General features: G+C 46.1%; 1 long non-coding RNA gene across 10 annotated transcripts in view; it reads left to right on the plus strand.

Moving 5' to 3' along the window:
* The window catches only part of LOC102262220, a 42,317-nt gene extending 27,860 nt beyond the window's left edge, over nt 1–14,457 (plus strand). For 7 of the 10 annotated variants that reach the window (XR_001364598.1, XR_001364596.1, XR_001364597.1 and 4 more), the window contains one exon: nt 3,151–3,799. This is a non-coding gene — a long non-coding RNA (uncharacterized LOC102262220). Of the gene's footprint in view, nt 1–3,150; nt 3,800–13,724 lie in introns of those variants that run through there. The other 3 variants (XR_314314.2, XR_314315.2, XR_001364599.1) reach the window with 3 other exon arrangements.
* Nucleotides 14,458–18,202: the final 3,745 nt, after the last annotated feature.

Here is an 18,202-nt window from a genome sequence, read left to right on the forward strand (position 1 = left end):
ACCGAACCCTTTTTTGTAATGATGTTTACTTTGAATTTATATTAGTTCACACAAACACTCCATCCATGCTTTTGTTCCGGCCCTCCGGTCCAGTTTAAGAACCCATTGTGGCCCTTGAGTCAAAAAGTTTGCCCACCCCTGGTAGCCTCTCGCTCCTATAATCCTTGGTCAATGGCATAAGGCAACTTGTTTTCTCTCCTTCCTCCTGGCCCCCCTTTCCCTCCTGCCCCTTCCTCATCTCCAGTATCGCCTACTCTTTCTCATCCGCTTATCCCCTTACTCTTAAGCACCCCAATGAATGTTCCTGTTTCCCAGGATTTTGTCTTTGCCTAGGCTCATCACTTTTCTCCCTTTGCTTCCGTCTCCTGGTTTCAGCCACAGTCTATATCCCGTTTCTTTGTCCTCCAAGTCTGTGTCAGACAGAGCCCTGCATTTTCTCTATTTAATAACTTGCCGCAGTAAGTGTTGTTGTCTCCTCCACTAAACCATGGTGCTGGATTTTGTCAAAAGCTTTTTATGTTATCTATTGATATGGGCATATCTTTCATTTTGTTTATGTAGTGTTAATTGATTTGCAGATATTATGCCAACCTTGCATTTCAGGAATAAATCACACTTGGTCATGGTATATGATCTTTTTAATGTATTGCTGGATTCGGTTTGCAAATATTTTGTTGTTGGTTTTAGCATCTGTGTTCATCAAGTATATTGGTCTATAGTTTTCTTTCTTTGTAGTGTCTTTATCTGGTTTTGGAATTTGGATAATGCTGACCTTATAAAATGAGCTTGGAAGTCTTTCTTTCTACTTAATTTTTTAGAAAAGTTTGAGAAGGATAGGTCTTAATTCTTCTTTGAATGTTTGATAAAATTCAGCCGTGAAGTCATCCAGTCCAGGAATTTTATTTGTTGGAGGTTTTTCTGTAACTGTTTCAATATCCTTAGTTGTAATAATTCTGTTCAAACTTGGTGTTTCTTCTTGATTTACTTTTGGGAGACTCTATCAAAGAGCCGCATGTGGCTCGCGAGTCGCGGTTTGCCGAGCCACAGTTTGCCGACCACTGGCCTAAGGTAACATAGCTTGTAAGCAGTGGCAGTAGGTCCTACACCAAGACTCTTTGCCTTCAAGTCTCGTTTCTCTAGACCACTCTGCTTCCTTCTGACCCCTCACATAAAATCATTGATTGATTCATTTGCTAAGTTCCTAGCTGGGGTTGGGCACTGTTTTAGGCATTAGGAATAGAAAAATAGAAAAAGTCTACTCTGGCAGCACAGAGAGGAGTGATTCATCTTGCCTGGTGGGTCAGAGAAAGCTTTAGAGAGCAGTAGCATTTGAGGTAGGCCTGCCCCTCCTGGTTACTCCAGAAGGTCCTCTTTTTGACTTAAGCTAGCATGAGCTGATATATATAATTGGCAACTAAAAGGTTCCTCATTCATGTTGTATGGATGTACCAAAATTTATTTACCATTTGTTAGACATTTAGTTTGATTTTTAAAATTCAGTGTAATTAACAAGATTTCGATGGGCCTTTTTGCATATACATCTTTGCATACATGCCCTACAGGGTCAGAGGTTATGTCTTTGATCCCTGTTACCATATTACCTTCCAGATAGATCTATCAATTAGTCTTTCATCATAATTGTAAAAGAATGTCAACTTGTCCTTGGAAACCTGTCTCCTAATTGCAAGACTCTATATTAGGATTAAGATAATATGCATAAATCCCACATATGAGTGCAATCACAGGGTTCTTGACTTTTTCTGTCATACTTCTCTTAGCATTATATTCTTAAGATCCACCCAGCATTTCATCCTTTCTTATGACTGAGTAGTATTCCACTGTATATATGTACCACATCTTCTTTAGCCAATCATCTATTGAGGGACACTCTAGTTGTTTTCATGTCTTGGCCACTGTGAAAAATGCTGCAATGAACATAGGGATATGAATAAATGTTTTCAGATTTTTCAGGTAGATACTCAGAAAAGGGGTCGCTGGGTAAAACAAGGAAAAGAATCAGACAAAAACTCACAGAGACAGACAACAGTATGGTGGTTACCAGAGGGAAGCAGGTAGAGGAGTAGTAAAAGGCCAAGGGGGTCCAATGTATGGTGGCAAAAGAAGACTTGGCTTTGGGCAGTAAATGCACAGTGCAATATACAGATGCTGTATCATAGGATTGTACACTTGGAACCTATGAAAGTTTATTAATGTGACCCCAGTAAATTTAGTTAAAAATATAATATGCATAAAACACTTTACAAAGAGTTATTACATTTTTATTCCTTATAAAAAGCTTTTTTCTTAAGAAGGGAAACTATCATGTTTTGAGTACTTCCCATGGACCAGACATTGCACTAAGAAGTTTATATGCATGATCCCCTTTAAACTTCACAGCTTTTTGAGAAAGGGACTATTATTATTCCCATTTTACAGATGACAAAAGAGGCTCATAGAATTGAAGCAATTTATCCAAAGCCAAATGGAACTCAGATCAGTCTGATTTCAGACCCTCCCATACTATTGCTTATGTAAGTCGAATGTGGAAGTATGAAAAAGTGGGGGTGTCAGACATATGCACAGTTAACAATACTCCCAAGCAGAGTGAGATGGTAGGCACATTAAACAGATGGGTATGGAGCGTGTGCCCTTTCTAGAATGACTCAGCCCTGGCTCTACCACAGCAGTTGAAGGTAAAGAAATAAGTAGCCCCGGAATTACTGCTTTCCCAAGGTTTTTCCCCCTCAATTTTCTTTTCCACCTGTAAGCCCACCCCCAACTCAACCTACGCATCTTCCTCACTAAAGACTGCGCTGGAGATGGTCCGAACTTCTATCATTTCATCCCCAGGATAACTGAGGTTCATAAAAAAACTCTAAAGGTATTAAGGTTTCTACTTTATTCTTAATAATAGTTAATTATTATCCAATCGTTAGTCCAGTAAAGACAAGCCTTTCCTCTCATATTTTTATTAAAATTAAAGACCCTCACTGATTTAAAATGTAATTTATTTTAGGCTACTACAATATGAACACATGAGTCAAATGCAGAGACAAATGCATTTTTCTCCCCCCTGGCACCTATTCGGATACTTTGAAAACTGCTCACAAGTCTCTTGAGACAGCTAACTGACCTCCTGTCTCCTCCCAGACTCAGGTGCCCGAGTCTCAAGCTGTGGTCATCGATTAACACAGATCAGCACATCAGGCTGTGGACGCGAGGCCTTGGACACACCTGCCACACTCCCATGTCGCCCTGGGACAAAGTGGGTGGGCTGGCTGCATGCTGCCAAGGTGACGTGAGACCGCGTGGCTTCCTGGTAAAGGGATACAGGGACTCTGCCAGTTTACCACATTTATGGCCTTCGGTCAGCTTCTGAATCTCAGCTTCCTCATTTGCAACTGGTGATAAATAATATTCTCAGGCTTTTGTGTGTATTACATGAGGTAATGTATATTAAACTCTTTACCCCCTACTTGGCACATACAGTGTTCAAAACTGTATTATGAATGGCTTCACTCTGGGGACAAGAAGGGAAAAGACATCCTTTGTGACCCTTGTCTTGAACAGCTCTGTCTCTCCATTCCCTTGGCTCTGTATTCCTCTGAGCTTTGGAGAGAGGAAAGCAGTGATGGAGGAGACCATGCCACCTCTTTTAACAGTCTCGAGGCCATCATCACAAATGTAACCACTGTCTCCCAGCTATACTCAACCTCAGTTGCATATTTTTATCCATTACCTGTTTCTGCTTTTCTCATGCAGATTCCCTTAGAGCAGCGGTTCTCAACCTGTGGGTCGCAACCCCTTTGGCGGTCGAACGGCCCTTTCACAGGGGTCGCCTAAGACCATCCTGCATATCAGATATTTACATTATGATTCATAACAGTAGCAACATTACAGTTATGAAGTAGCAACGAAAATAATTTTATGGTTGGGTCACAATATGAGGAACTGTATTTAAAGGGCCAGAAGGTTGAGAACCACTGCCTTAGAGCGAATCCCCGGAATTGCTTCATCCTCATCTCAGCTGGCCTTCTGCATGATTATTGCATGAAGAACACTGGGAGCTGCGGGGTTTAAGAAAAAGAATGGAAGTGATGGGTTCATAACCATTTGCACATAAAAGGCATCTGCTTTCATCCGAGCAGAAGGTAACAGAACATTCCTAATCTGCTTCAAATCATTTGAAGTTGCATTCTCATGCCAATAGCAGAGTCAGTAAAAGATTTGCTTAAAATTCACTGGTCATGCTCTGCTCTACTTTAAATCTGCATGTTTCAAAGCACGCTCTATGGAGTACTTGCTCTGAAGAATGTTAGGAGTTAACACAACATTACTAACGATATCTGGCTAGTAAAATACGAGAAGAGGTGGGCTAAACAAAAATGGTAGGATCTCTCAGCGCCTTGAAATGAAAGTATGCTCTGTGAATCTCTAAGGGAGTTATGGTGTGCAATATTTTCCAAATTGGATTTCCAGCTCTGTTTGGTGAGAAACATCCTCATAGGACTCGTGTTCTTCTAAATTCACATCGGAAAACAGACATAAACCCAACAAAGATGAAACCACATTTACTGTTTGTTCTATAAAATATAAAGTGGAAGTAAGGCTGAGAAAGGCATATTTGGGGACAGCCAGAGACCTTGCCTGTCAAGAGACAACAGGGATTTAAGAGGGAGGGGAGAGCAGTGGTCAGCGATGGGCCAGCCAGTCGAATTGGGGAAGCAAGTTCTGGGGACAAAGCAGCACATGTGTAGAGAGCTTTCCTGTGTTGGATGCCTGTCATAGAAGGGTAAGATAAAGTGTGTGTAATAGGGTACCACTTAGAGGTTCCCTGGCCAATGGTGACGAGGGCCTGGTACTGTCCCTGCAGCCTTTTCAGATGAGGCCTTGGAGCACTCGAGGTCCTTCCCGTCCCTCCACCCCATTTCCTCCTACTGGCAGCACAGTATATAGATAGCTACGCTGGGCTCCCCCACACCCACCTCTGTCTTGTTGCCTTAGCAACAAGACTGAGAAAGTTGAGTTGCCTGGTATCCAAGGTTACATTGTGTTCAGACAATTGCTACATACTCCATGTTCTACAGATCTACTGTCGGTTCAACAAGAGCAGGTTTTAATTGTATACAGGTGTACACAGGTGACATAGCAAATCTGGGTCTGATCACAAGACTTCCTTTCATCTGTATGACTAGAGCTGGGGATTATAACTAGGAACATTTCACAATCAACAGAAAGTTTTCTAAAGACAGGGGTGAGAACTGGGGAAAGAGTGGATGGAAACAGAGAATGAATGTTATTATGTACTTTTTATTCAGTAATGTGAATTTACGAAAGAAGAAGAGGAGAGGACATCTTAGTACTTTACCGTTCATAGCCTTGGGTGATGTTTTTTGGGATCCCACAGAACCTCTCCCCCAACAGAGCCAATGGCTATCTTCCACACAGCTGCCTGGCTGGTGTGGCTCAGTGGTTGAGTGTCAACCTGTGAACCAAGAGGTCACAGTTCGATCCCACCCAGGTTGCAGGCTCGATCCCATTCTCTGTCATCATTGATGTTTCTATCTCTCTCTCTCCTCCCCTCCTCTCTGATATCAATCCACATAGCTCACTCCAGATACTCGATCTGGGCAGAGGCAGCAGGCCCTCCAGCTAATGGTCCTTGGGTGCCTCGGCCCACATCACCATCTCCAGCTCTCCTGCAGCCGAGGAAGCTGCTGAGGCTCAGGCTCTTCTCTGGCTGTGGCTTCTCAGTCCTGCTCACCTGTGCAGGTTTCTCAGGTCCTCAGGCCCAGGATGCCTGGCTCCCAGTGTGGTTCACAACCGACAGCCCCTTGGTGGTTCCCTGGCCAGTTGCACAGACATTGCATGCGATCCTGCAAAAATCCGAGGAGGAGGAAAGTATTACCTGGCCCATTTTACAAGCAGACAGACACGGATGTAGGAGCTCACTTGTTCGCCTGGAGCCTGGGCGGGGCCTGGTGCCCAGGTCCTGAGGCCTGAGGGCCGCCTCTGCCCATTGCTTCAATTGACCCCAGGACCTGGAGGAATCCTGTCCAAAGTCAGTGTGCCATCCATTGCCCAGGAGATGTTGCCTACCCTCTTCGCTTGGCATTCTCTCAGAGAAACAGGCAGAAATGAATAAGATTCCATCAGCGCTGATAATGTAGTTCTCAGTAACGGTTCATGGTCACAGTGACAACATTGTCCAAACTCAAATATAGAACATGGTCTCACTGAGAGTTTTTGCTGAATTTGGTTTTGTGAGAAAGAAAGTTCATAAAATTTAAATCTCATTTAGCTATACATTTTACCAATTGCTATCAGTGGAAAAAATAAAATTACTTGAATCGAGATTATTTCAGAAAGTTTGGGACATTTGTGGCTGTATAGATGATGCTATGAGGTATATGGCCATGTTTACTTTTTTAAAAAATTCACGTGTTCCTTTTATTCCAAGAAGATTAAAGTGATTTATAAACAACTTCTATTAATCATTTTGTCAATATTGAAATCAAGTTCAATAAAAATGGATTACTGACCAACCTTCTTCTAAGAAACCTGGCAGGATTAATATTTAAGAGGAGCTGTAGAATTCTGATTGTTAATTAAACCTTTTAAAAAATTTTATATTAGGAAATAATTAAAGCCAATGGTTCCAATTTGAAAAAAAATGTGATCTTTGATATGTGTTAGGATTCATTTTCAAAGGATATTTTAAATGAATAATTTTTTTATTGATTTCAGAGAGGAAGGGAGAGGGAGAGAGAGATAGAAACATCAATGATGAAGGAGAATCATTGGTCGGCTGCCTCCTGCACGCCCCATATTGGGGATCGAGCCCACAACCCAGGCATGTGCCCTTGACTGGAATCAAACCCGGGACCCTTGAGTCAGAAGGTCAACGTTCTATCCACTGAGCCAAACCAGCTAGGGCATTTTCAAAGGATTTTAAAGGAAATTTTAACCTAGTTTTCAGTTTTTTCTTTTCAGAAGGATTTAATGTAGGTACATGAAGGTTAGGCAAATGTATAGAATGTCTAAGAGTGAAATTGTAAATTCTTTGCCAGTAGATCTCTCCTGATAAGCGAAGTTGGTGACAGCAACATGCCAAGAACTTTGCTTTATGACAGTTGGAAATAGTGAACTTTTAGTATTAATTTTGTTAAGCAACATTCCAGAAACACGGGCAATGCAGGAGCCATCTGACTTCTTAGAGGTTTTAAAATGAATGAAAACCTAGTGGCAGTACAATTTTATTGCATTTTTATGCTGCTTATAAAATTACAATTACACAAACATGAAAATGGGCTTCTGTTACGTGAGTGCTCTCATCTGATGCTGCCCCCCAAACAGTGTATCCCTTTAGTGGCCTCTTTTTCAACACCAACAAAATTAAGGCTCCCCTTAATCTAGGTTATTTTGCAGGAACACACTCTTCAGATTTAAGAAGTGTTTTACAGGTTTGAAGGGAGTGGAAAGACGCAGTCATAAATGATAGCTTTTTAAAACCGGGACTTGCATTTTCTCTGCAGGAGACTATTTAAAAAATAAACAGAATGAAAAGTCAGCACCACAACAAAAGTTATGAAGCTAAACCTTTATATCACACGTTGGCTCTTGTTTAACCTTTGAAATTATACATTGCCGATCCCCACGCCCAGTGTCATTTGCGGTCACAGGTCCAGGAGCTTAAGTTTCTGCCCACTTTGGAAACAGGTGCCCTGTGTGAAGCCGACATAAATATTCAGAAGCTCCCACAGCGCGCATGGCGACATTTAAAAGGATGATTGCACTTGCCCCACGTCTGACTGGGGTTTTATGTTCCAACTTGAGCAGGCGAGGCTCAGTCTCTTCTACAATCCAGAAAACGAATAACCAGAATCAAACTACTTGCAGGGGAAACCACACACCGAGAGAAGCCTCGTACCAGACACACCCAGCTTGACTCCAATTCCAAAAACAGCCACCAGCTCTGCCCGGATTCGACCCTGGCACACACAACAACCTGCAGTTAAAATGGGTCACAGACGCGGCTCGCATTGCAGAGTGACCGAGTTTGGGGCCCTGCACAAGGCCTTTCTTTCCCCGTGCTGTCCTCCCCACGTTATCTTTGGCCAGGCTACACACCAGCCCGGTCGGACCTTTGTTCTGCTGCCCAGCCAGCAACGTCAGCGGGGCTGCCTATTCTTGTATTTTTCCTTCATCTGCACAAAAAGAGCCCTCTTCCTACCCTCTAAATCAGGACTCATGCTGCGGGCAGCAGCTTTTGCTAATAGAACTTGAATTTAAAGGACGAAAGAGAAAACGGAATTGAGTTGCCTTTTGGGGGTTAATGGAACGTAATCCTGGGTGCAGTGAAAGGCTCCAGTGTCCCTGCTCTCCCTCTCCCTTTCTCCAGCCGTCTCCCGGCCACGCTCGGCTCCCACGGCGTGACACTTGGTTCCAGACACTCTCCTGTCGCCGACTCTTAACAGAGCCCTGGCACAGCACCTCCATCCTCTGCACTTCCGAGTCCAGCCGGTCGTGTTTGTTCATGAGTTCAATACATTTGCTGACCTTTTGCTCTGGGCCAGGCTTGCTCTGGGGATACAAAGAGCTCTTTATTCAGTTAATCAATTATCAATATTTGTTGAGCAACTATTATGTGTTCTAGGTGCCCGTTGTGTAGCAAAGAACAAAACCGCCTCCATGGAACTTATAATCTATCAGGAGGGTGGTGGAGACAAATGAGTAAGATACGTATAAAAATTATATACTCTGTTAGGTAAACCTGAAGGAAAACAAAGCTGAAAAGGGGAGGGAAGTATGAGGTCGGGCCTTGCAATTCTAAAGCGCGTGCTTAGAGAAGGCCTCACTAAGCCTTCGTGAGGACCGAGGGAGGAGAGGGACCACGCCATGTAGATGTCTGGGGCAGAGCTGTCCAGTTAGAGGAGTAGCTATGCTAAGGCCCTGAGGCAGAGGGGTGCTGGCTAAGACCGGTTGGGAGCCAGTCACCTGTCTGGGGCTGCGTTTGGGAGGGGGCCATTGAAGGAGATGAAATCATAGAGAAATAAGGGGTGCAGGCAGATCATCTTATAGGACATGAAAAGAACTTTGACTTCAACTCTGAGTGAAATGAGGAGCATTTGAGACTTTAGGGCAGAGGAGTGACATGATTTGCTGTGGTAGCAATAGAATAGGTGGGGTGGGGAAGGGGAGAAGCAGGGAGATCAGCCAGAACGCCCTGCAGTAATGCGAGTGAGAGAAGGGGAGGTGAGGAGCAGGGTGGAGGGCAGATAGAGCTGGCAGGATGTACTGTGGATCAGATAGCTATGAGATGCGGAAAGAAAGGAAAGATTTCAGGCCTGGTATCTGGGAAAATAAGAATAGACTCAACACCCACCCAGGAGCGCTCACTGCCTGCTAGGGGCCCTCAGGTGGGGGGACACCTGCCATCAGACCGACAGCTGCGGGGAGGTGATTCAGGTGTCAGGCAGGAATCTGGGTGGCACACAGGAGTTCGAGGAGCCAGGCGGCTGAGATGGTGAGGATATTCCAGACCGAGAACCCATGGGAGGGCATGATACTTTGGGACCCGGAGTTACCCCGGCGAGGCCGGGCAGGGAGCACGTGGCCACCATGGACCCCAAAAGCCAGCGTGGCTTCAGTGTCGCCAGCCCAGCCCAACCACCTTCCCACCACCTCCCCCCTTGACAGTTTACCCCGTGGGAAACGCTAAATGCGCATTTTCACCATCCCTGTTGCGGCATGATGAACATGTAACAAAAGCAACTCCACGCGGTGGTCAAGGCCAGGGCACTGGCCCACGTTCTGGGTTTAAACCCCTGCTTTTCCACTTGATAGTTGTTTGGCTTAGGACATTTTTTTCCTGTTTATATATACTCACCATAGAAATTCTTATTTATTTTTCTTTTTAAAAAAGCAATGCAGATAAGTGGATAAAAAAAACTGTGGTACATGTACACAATGGAATACTACGCTGCTATGAAAAAGAAAGATCTCTTACCATTTGAGAAAAAAAAATTTTTTTTAATATTTTTTTATTGATTTTTTACAGAGAGGAAGGGAGAAGGATAGAGAGCTAGAAACATTGATGAGAGAGAAACATCGATCAGCTGCCTCCTGCACACCCCCACTGGGGATGTGCCTGCAACCAAGGTACATGCCGCCGACTGGAATTGAACCTGGGACCCTTGAGTCAGCAGGCCAACGCTCTATCCACTGAGCCAAACCGGTCAGGGCGAGGAAAAAATTTTTTAATGATACAACTTTATTTCATCTTCTGTTGCCCCGCTACAATTTAAATGCAAGTGAGGACTGATCTTTTGGTAAATTGTGGTATAATTGGCATATGACATTATATGAATTTCAGCTGCACAACGTCATGATTCAAATATTGGTGTAAAGGCAAAGTGATCACCATAATACGTCTATTTAACATCCATCACCACACAGAGTTACACATTTTGTTCTTGTGATGAGAACTTCTAGGATTTACTCTCAGCAGCTTTCACATATCCCATGGAGCATTGTGAACTGTAGGCACCAGGCCGTACACAACATCCCCACTTAGGAAAGGTTTGTTGACCCCCTCGAGCCTCAGGTTCCTAACTGTAAACCGGGTGCGCCTTTGAGAGGGTTTGGTGAGATGTTACTACATCCCCTCGCCCCTGGTGGAGGCCCTGCCCGCAGTGAGGGTTTGACCAGAGACACCTCTTGTGTTGCTTTGGCGGCTGCTGCGTTCCTGCTCGGCAAGGTCTGCCAGGATGTAGTGGAGGGACCGCCAGGCCCCAGTGGCGGCTCAGTTAAATCGCAAGCGGGAAATGTCTCATCTGCTAAGAAAACTTCTTTTAGATTCAGCTCCTAAGAAAGCCCGAGAAACTACCAGTGGGAGAGGCTGTTCAGAGGACACTGAGGTTGCACAGGCACAGACAAAAGAAGAGTGTGGGGAGGGGCTCCGGGAGGGGGCCCAGCACGGGCAAGGCCTGGAGGGGACGCAGGGCTCTGGGGTTGTTATTGCTGGAGCTCAAGTCCCTTCTGTATTTCCCACCCTGATGCCTAGAAGAATGAAAGCAGGAGTTTATGGTGTGAAGTGTCACCAACTATATAGCTTAGAGATTTAAGTGTTTTGAAAAGCTTCTGTATGTGTATGTGAGCAACACACACACACACACACACACACACACACGTACTTTAAGGCCATGGTCTCTAAAAGTTAAGTGACGCCCTAACCAGTTTGGCTCAGTGGATAGAGCGTCAGCTTGCGGACTCAAGGGTCCTGGGTTCGATTCCTGTCAAGGGCATGTACCTTGGTTGCGGGCACATCCCCAATAGGGAGTGTGCAGGAGGCAGCTGATGGATGTTTCTCTCTCATCGATGTTTCTAACTCACTATCCCTCTCCCTTCCTCTCTGTAAAAAAATCAATAAAAGAAAGAAAAAAAATAAAAGTTAAGTGACGATTCCACTTAACTTCCACCTAGAGGAGGAAGTCCAGGGCGCCTTTAATGGAGGTGCCCCTAACAACATCCCATTGCATTTAAAAAAAATCCTCACCCAAGGATATGTTTTTAAAATTGATTTTGAGAAAGAGAGAGAGAGAGACATCTATCAGTTGCCTCCCATATGCACCCCTGCTGGGGATTGAACCCACAACCTAGGTGTGTGCCCTGACCGGAATTCAACCTGCAATCCTTTGATGTAGGGGACGATGCTTCACTTGATGCTCCAACCAAGTGAGCCACCGGTCAGGGCCCGCTGCATTTCTGCAAGTGGCAACCCTGTTGGCTCAGATCCAGGCACTGTGGTGCGCGCTTCACCTGCGTGATGTCCGATAATGTCGTTGTCTTTATGCGCTGCCCCTTCACTACTGACAGGCCATTTCATTTCCTGCAGACAGAACGTTCGATGGAGAATGTTAGCCTGCCCTGCCCAACTCAGCCGGTTTCTGCTGATTTGTTTGTTGCTCTTGTCATAGTTGTTGTGAAAGCCTGAATGGAGGCCCTTTCTACCCGAGGACTGGTGCACACCTAAGGGGACCATGCTTTCAGCTTCGGGCATTCCTTCCGGCTCTTTGGTTTCATCCCCCTGTCTATTCAGCTTTGTTTGCATTCTGGCTCTTCCAGACTGTGCCACAAGATGACACCATCTGAAAATAAAAGTATCTTCCCCCAGATCTCCTGGGAAAGAAAGAGAGAGAGAGAGAGAGAGAGAGAGAGAGAGAGAGAGAGAAAGAAAGAAAGAAAGAAAGAAAGAAAGAAAGAAAGAAAGAAAAAAAAAGAAAAGAAAGAAAGGAAAGAAAGGAAGAAAAGTCTACATGTCAACCAGACAAAAACCAGGGCAATGTCTTGGGCTTCCAGATACTATAACTTATGGGCAAACACAGCTGCAAAAGAAAGCACAGACCACCTCCATCCTCAAGGCCCCGATCAGGCGGGAAGAGGCCCCAGGCCCTCCGGGCAGGACCAGGCAGGTGGCCGCCAGCCCAACCTGGCTGCCCCTTGCTCTGCGCACCTTTCTGAAGCTCGGGTTCCTGGGTATTTTCATCCTCCTCCCTGTGGAGTCTGCTGTTCACACGCAGGGGTTACTATGGTAATAGCAAAACCCTGTTGTGTTTGGAAATTCTGTGGAAATATAATTTAAGCAGAAGCAAGAATCTGGTATGTGGACATTTTGGGGGGATAGGAGCCCAGAGTCTGAGTTTTCAGGGGACTTGGAGGAACTCGGGTCAGAGCACAACTGTCCAACCCCCCTCCCCGCCCCTCAGAAGTGGCTCATCACCTGGGCTTTTTTTTTTTTTTTTTTTTTAAGGTAAGTTAGAAATACTTCCTCCTGTTCATCCCCCCAGGCTTTTTCTTTCCCTCCTATGAGCTGTGCAGGGGCGAGGAGGCTGGGCTGAGAGCCTCCTCAGCGCAGGGCCTGAAGCCCACTGGGATTTTGCCCTCTCTTTCCCTGCTCCCCATCCAGCCCGATTCTAGGCTCAGTAGACACTCACTAAATGCTTATGCTGACTGAACCCACAGCAGTGGGGACCAGGGGAGACAGACTCCCTCGGTGGTGGGAGAGGAGCCCGGTCAGTGGGCAGTCCCCCTGCAGGCACCTGTCCAAGCAGAGCCCTGGGCCAAGAGGGGCTTTGGGTGATCAGGAGTCTAAAGACCTCCCTACAGGCTGGACAAGTGACTCCGCCCCTCCCTCAGACAACCCAGGGCACATCCAGATGACTCTATTACACAGAAAGCTGTGGTATGTTTACACTGGAATACTACGCAGCTATAAAAAAGAAGGATCTCTCACCCTTCGAGACAGCATGGATGGATCTGGAGAATATTATGCTGAGAAATAAGCCAGTCAGGGAAAGCCAAATATCTCATCATCTCACATGTGGAATCTAATGAACATAACAAACTGATGAGCAATACAGGTCCAGAGGCATGGATACATGGAACAGACTGGCAGATCTCAGAGGGGAAGGAGGAGGGGGAGGGAAAAGATTAACCAAATAACTTATGTACATATATGCATAACCAATGGACACAGACAATAGTCCGGGGTGGGGCAGGGGTTGGGAGGAGAGGGGAGTGGGGGGGATTGGGGGGCATCTGTAATATTGTCAACAATTAAAAAAATAAAAATAAGAAAACATTTCTGTGACTCATGACGTGACCCCATTCCCTCACTCCTTCCACAATTTCTGAGGCTAATCCTCTGTTTCTTTGCTCCACAGCATGAATCCCAGGGTGGCGACCTTGCTGTTCACACCAGAGTTTTGTGGAAGTCGTTGTCTCCTGGAACACGCGCACTGCCATGGCCCTAAGGGATCATCTGGAACAGCGGGTGACTCAGCCTTTTTCCACCCCACACTGCGAAGAGCTGAGACCACTCCTGGCAGCAGCAGGAGCCTTCTACAGCAGTGAATCCAACGGGGGTGGGATGAGAGATAAACATCGATCAGCTGCCTCCTGCACACCCTGGGGCCGGGGGGACCTGTCAGGCTTGCTCTCTGTCATCTAGATGGCAGGGCGTTGGGGGAAGGCAACACGGGACAGGTCTGTTTTGATAGAAGTGACCACGAATAGCCTAGACCACACAGCGGGAAAAACCCCCTGCACCCCTCTGTCCATGTTGAAAATCACTGATCAAGTTAACACCTCGTTCTGTAGATGTGGGAATCCAGGGAGACCTGAAGAAGTGAAGGAACCGGAAACACACAGTGAAAACAATGCTGTGTGTCGAACCCAGGTCCGGATGCCCAGTCAGGTTAGGATGTAACACACACATAACTCTAAAAGGGCCATGCGTTCTGAAGGAGAGGAGTGGAGCGTGTTGATCTAGTCACTCCTTAGTTTAAAAGGTGGGGTGAAGGAAAAGTCCAGGAAGTTACTGAAAAGAAGCTGAAGCCCTGGCCGGTTTGACTCAGTGAATAGAGTGTTGGCCTGTGGACTGAAGGGACCCGGATTCGATTCCGGTCAAGGGCACATGCCAGTAGGGGGCGTGCAGGAGGCAGCTGATCAATGATTCTCTCTCATCATTGATGTTTCTCTCTCTCCCCCTTCCTCTCTGAAATCACTAAAAATTATATATATATTTAAAAAATTACTTTAAAAAATGAAAAGAAAGAAAAGAAGCTGAAGAAGGCAGGGACCAGTGGCAGTGCATAGAGCAGCTCTCCGGGACTGGCGGGGGGGGATGGGGGGGGGGGGGGGAGCCACTTCCTGCTGGCACCCTCTCCCCACCGGCCTGTTCCGTGACATCACGTTGGTTGCACACCAGCTCTGCCATTTAGCTAAGTGACTTTGGCAAGTTGTCTCATCGCTTTGTGCTTCAATTTCTTCATCAGTAGAAACGAAGATAATAATGGAAATCCTCATCTGACAGGTTACTGTAGGGATCAAACAGGTCAATAAGAGTGAAGTGTTTGGGAGAGTCAGGTAGAAAGTGATCAACTGGATTAACAATGACGATTGTATTATCCTGGCTGATTTACGGATCCCCAGGAAGCCAAACAATGTCAGAGTTGTTATAAAACATGAGCAGTCACCCTAACTGGTTTGGCTCAGTGGACAGAGCGTCGGCCTGCGGACTGAAAGGTCCCAGGTTCGATTCCGGTCAAGGGCATGTACCTTGGTTGCGGGCACATCCCCAGTGAGGGGTGTGCAGGAGGCAGCTGATCGATGTTTATCTCTCATCGATGTTTCTGACTCTCTATTCCTCTCCCTTCCTCTCTGTAAAAAATCAATAAAATATATTAAAAAAACAACAACACCCACGAGCAGTTACTAGAGAGAAGATGCAATGGTGAAAAAGGGGCCTTATCCAGAGCCACCACAGTGTCTTGGGCAAATCAATGCAGGAGGGCTCGAGTGTGGAGGCCCGAGATGTGTCTGCCAAGGTTGGTGCCCAGAACTTTCCATTCATTTTCTCCGAGTCCTCCCTGTCTCGGGAGCCTTCCTTCCTCCCTTCTCCAGGTGTGTGCTCCACCCCACTCCCCAGTGGTGGGTACAATCCCTCCACACTCGGGGTGGTTCCCCTAGGAAGGGAGACTTGTATTTGCAACTTGACTGGGAGTTGCCATCTAACCTTCCCCGTGTCAGACCCCTGTGCCCCGCTAGGTTGCAGATAGCTGCGTGGATGAACGAACCTTAAACATTCATGGATACTGCTTACTGAGCACCAGAGTGGCCCTCATAACCACTTCAGGTTTCTCTCTCTCTGTCTTTCTCTCTCTCTCCAGAAAACTGAATGGATGTTATTTCACAAACACAAATGTGTTGCAAAACCCTCTTTTAAGAAGGAAGCCGGCCTCTCATTTCCAGCCTTGCTGTGGTGGGTTGAACAATAGCCATACATGGGCTGGATCCGGCTGCATGTCACAGCATTCACATTCTTGGCGCCCTGAGTCACTCATTATCTAACCTTTCCGGAGAGCCGGCAGTGTGTGGGCGGCCACGGACAGGAAATCAGATAAGCCCCATCTGTGTGCACATCTGCTCCGAGACCTCTCTACCTGATTCTGGAGAAAGCGCTTCACAGTTAAAGCAAAACGTGACAAAATGTCTCGTATGGGTTTCTTAATCCCTCGATGGAGATGGTGGGCGTTTCTGGCCCGGAAGACATATTCTGCCGCGGAAGGCTGAGTCAGAAGGCAGAAGCAGCCCTTGAAATCCACGACCTCTTTCACTGTGGCGTGAAACATGGGAGCTGCAAGATAGTGACAGATTGTAAAACCGTTCTCAGAGTGAGAATCCTCCCCCAAATCCAGTCCTTGATTCCAAACCCTTTTCTGGTCTCTTTACTCTCACAGCTGTTGGAGTGCATTCTTCTTCAGGAATATCCCCCAGTGGGAAGCACCTTCGGAAACTTTCTCTTGGCCTAAGTGGTGGAAGACTTCCACACCCCTCTCTCCATCTGCCCACATGCCCACTCCCTCTGTCTTTGCCCCCTGGTGTGTGTGGAAAACCTTAGTAAGAAACCATCCTGCGAGAGTCCTCAAGGGGTCTACAGTGAGGATAGGGTGGGTGTTCATCACACCCCAAGTGGTCATTTGTTGAGGTCCAGGCTTAAGATTGGGACACCAGCCCGGCCGGCGTGGCTCAGTGGTTGAGTGTCAACCTATGAACCAGGACATCACGGTTCGATTCCAGGTCAGGGCACATGCCCAGGTTGCGGGCTGGATCCCCAGTGCGGGGCGTGCAGGAGGCAGCCGATCAATGATTCTCTCTCATCACTGATGTTTCTCTTTCTCTCTCCCTCTCCCTTCCTCTCTGAAGTAAAAAGAAAGAAAGAAAAGAAAGATTGGGACACCCATGTTCTCCTGAGGAATGGTTGGCTTCTATTCTAGGGACTTGGTAAACTATCCCAGGGTCACACACTCAGACGCCCTTAGGCAATGCAGGTAACAGATGGGGGACGTGGACCAGCAGCCACATGAGGGGGCCAACTCCATCAGCTCCACTGATGGCCGCCAGGTGAAAGAGCAGGCTGATTTTTTTTAAGGTAAGTTAGAAATACTTCCAAACAAAATGAAATATCCCAATATTTTAAGGTTGGCAACCAAACAACTGAACAATACATACAAAATAAACCAACTGAAAAATACACACAAACAAGTTACTGGAAAGGCCCAAACAGAACACATTCATGGGTCACATTTGGTCCACAAACCACCATTTGCAACCTGTAGCTAAATTTCATCTCATTGACTATTAAGTCCACGTTCATGGCCCACCCTTCGAAAGCCTAGAGGATGCCAGGAATTTTTGTTTTGTACTTGATTGTATGTCAGGCTTCATTGTATGCATCCTTCATTTACTGTGGGGTTGTTTGGTTTTGTTTTTGCGTGTGTTTTTTTTCTTCAACCTTGTCACTTAATCCTATTGATTATCATATTGTTAAATGGCAGGTGTCGCTGAAGGGAGATTTTTTGGAACAAGAAAGGGAAGTCATCAATTACTTAACTGCAGCATACCTCCTTCCCTGTGCTCCCAGGCCAGGGGTGGGCAAACTTTTTGACTCGAGGGCCACAATGGGTTCTTAAACTGGACCGGAGGGCCGGAACAAAAGCATGGATGGAGTGTTTCTGTGAACTAATATAAATTCAAAGTAAACATCATTACATAAAAGGGTACGGTCTTTTTTTTTTTTCAGTTTTATTCATTTCAAACGGGCCGGATCCGGCCCGCGGGCCGTAGTTTGCCCACGGCTGTCCCAGGCCCACACAGGTGAATGCTGGTTAGTCTAAGCCTTAGACTCTAATAAGGCAATCACAGTAATCTCCCTCCCCTTGCCAGCAATTGGTTGAGGCATGGTCATGTGACATAACTGGCCAATGAGACGGAAGGTAAAATCTGGGGAAGAGGATGCACTCTAGGAAAGTTTTTCTTATGAAAAAGCTCCAGTCTCAATGCCATTGTAAGTCTCAGAGCTAATCGCCCTGGTTCTCCCTGACTCTGCTTCTGGTCAGGTAAGATGATCAATTTCCTTCTTTTTTTTTTCCAGAAAGAGCTAAGTTTATGCTTTTTAAAATTTATTTAAATTCTTTATTGTTTAAAGTATTACATAAATCTCCTTTCCTCACCCCCGAGTGACGTCTCCCCAGCCGCCCCACCCTCCAGCACATACCCCTCACCCCCCTACTGTCTGTGTCCATTGGTTATGCTTATATGCATGCATACAAGTCCTTCGGTTGATCTCCTACCCCTCCCC

Source organism: Myotis brandtii, unplaced genomic scaffold (assembly GCF_000412655.1).
Source record: "Myotis brandtii unplaced genomic scaffold, ASM41265v1 scaffold59, whole genome shotgun sequence".
Lineage (NCBI taxonomy): Eukaryota > Metazoa > Chordata > Mammalia > Chiroptera > Vespertilionidae > Myotis > Myotis brandtii.